We start from the raw sequence: 2,289 nt of genomic DNA on the forward strand, positions 1-2,289 counted from the left end.
AGAGGCTGGACTTGGAGAAATGCCATCAAGAGAGCAAAATTAGAAATATTCTATGATTTCTTTGGATTAAAAGCCTCATTGTGATCCTATTTCTTCATATTTGATCTATGTTGCTTCCCCCAAAGTTTGACTTCTAACACATATTTTCACATGATATTTCAGTTATGTCCTTCTTGTTTACCTCATTATTTCCCTCCAGTGACTGACAGCTAGACTTGGGACTTTGCGTGCCAACTACCATCCCTGGGAATGAGGGTGTAAAGGAAGTGCGATTTTGAAAAGATTCTAACAACTTGTTGGGAATCAACAAAAGATCTTTTAGTCCATTAGTGATGTCTATTAGTGTGGCTATAAGAGAGAAGAGCTGTGGTCCTGATGCTGAACTGTTGCTCTTCTAGACAAATATAAATGTCTTAGTGTTCATTTGTTTCATTTCATTCTGTGTGTCCTACCCACTGAGCCAAAGTAGACAATGTAGCAAGGGGACCTCTGCATGGAGCTAGCTTCATCCAGTTTGTAGCTTACAGTGGGAGCCTCAACTTCCTTCCATCTCCAGGCTCATTCATGCTTAGGAACTAAGTTTGTCCAGATGGAGCTGGGAAGTCTATCAGCCACTTCAGTCCCTCCAGAGGTGGGGCCTGGTGTTTATCTTAGCAACCCAGAGACTTGCTGTCTGCTCTGCCCCAAGTGAACCCTGGGTGTCAGCAGAATCCCCAGGTTATATCATTTCTTATCTTCTGCCTGCTTCTTCTCACTTGCTCACACACACTCACTGGCCCATGGATGGTCTGAGCCACTGCCTCAGGTCACATGTATATGCCTACATTTGAACAGAATTTGCTTATTTCTATTCCTAGGAATGTAAGACTTACCATGTACCTCACTCCTGCTTCAGAATGGGTTCTGTCCATTGATGAGCAGATTGCCCAGAGTGGCATTGAAGATCATGGTATTCCTCTCTTAGTGGTTCAGACATCAAAATAATTTCTTTCCTAGTATTAGAATGGTTTAGTCTCTACGTGAGACAGTCACATTGTCTGGACTCATGTGTTGCCTAGAGAAACCAACCAGTTCCCTCCCCCTCCCCCATTCTGCTTAGATTCTTTCCCACAAAGACCCAGGATGCCCTGGGCTTGATCTGGGTAATGCTAAGAGACCATTTGTGGAACACTTGCTATTTGCCAGAGCCCTGGAGCTCGTACTTTAATGTGCTACTCTTCCTTATTCTCACAGGGTCTGTGGAAGCATGCACCATTATCATGCTCACATTACAATGGAGGAAATCCAGGCTAAACTATCTTGCTTTAAAGTAACCTACACACCACAAGACGTGTGAATCTGAACTAATATGTTCTGAGTGTAATCTATTACTCTCCTGGAGGTTGCCATCAATACTCTGGAGATTGCAAAGTTACAAAGCATGGTAAAATGCTGACCATGGTTCTCTTTGGGAACTAGGGATTTTTGTTGGCTTTTATTTTTGCTAATTTTTTAATGAGCATCAAGCCTTATTTGTAATTATATAAAATTGGAGCATCTGACAGCATGGCTTCGGTATCTTTCAGGACAGAAATCAAATGGGCTTAGAGATGTCTGCCATTCCCGTGGGTGTGAACATCCCGGGATGTCTGTCCTTGCTGTTCCTCGTTGCATCAGTTCTCAGATGTTACCATCGATCAGAACCATGTGGAGGTGGCTGGGCTCTCTCCAGAGTCAGATTCAGTAGGTCTGAGGATGACCCGAGAACCTGCCTTACTGCAGTTCCATCATCACTTGCTATTTCTTATAATATTAATGCTGTCACCGCTTTCACACTTGATTCATCTGTTCACAGTGTTGACTGTGGGTGTGTTGTAACTATGGTATACCAACGCCAAGGAATTCCTGGTCCTTCCGTCTTTGGTGAAATGAATCTTAAAGTTAACTTGGATTGCTTTTTATTCTCCATTTCTCTTCCAAGTCTTTAAACAACAACAACAACAAAACAGATTTATTCAGTTTTGCAAGGGAAGACAGGATAAAAAGGGCGCCAAAATGGACATGTTACAGTTGCTTCTTCCCCTGAGCTGGCAGAGCCTAACAGAAAGAGGGCCTTTTTTTCTTTCTTTCTCTCTCTCTCTCTCTCTCTTTCTTTCTTTCTTTCTTTCTTTCTTTCTTTCTTTATTTATTTATTTATTTATTTATTTATTTATTTATTTATTTATTTATTTTTAGACCAGGCTGGCCTCAAACTCAGAAATCTGCCTGCCTACCTCCCAGGTGCTGGGATTAAAGACATGCACCACCACT

The sequence above is a fragment of the Mastomys coucha genome, unplaced genomic scaffold (genome assembly GCF_008632895.1).
Source record: "Mastomys coucha isolate ucsf_1 unplaced genomic scaffold, UCSF_Mcou_1 pScaffold8, whole genome shotgun sequence".
NCBI lineage: Eukaryota > Metazoa > Chordata > Mammalia > Rodentia > Muridae > Mastomys > Mastomys coucha.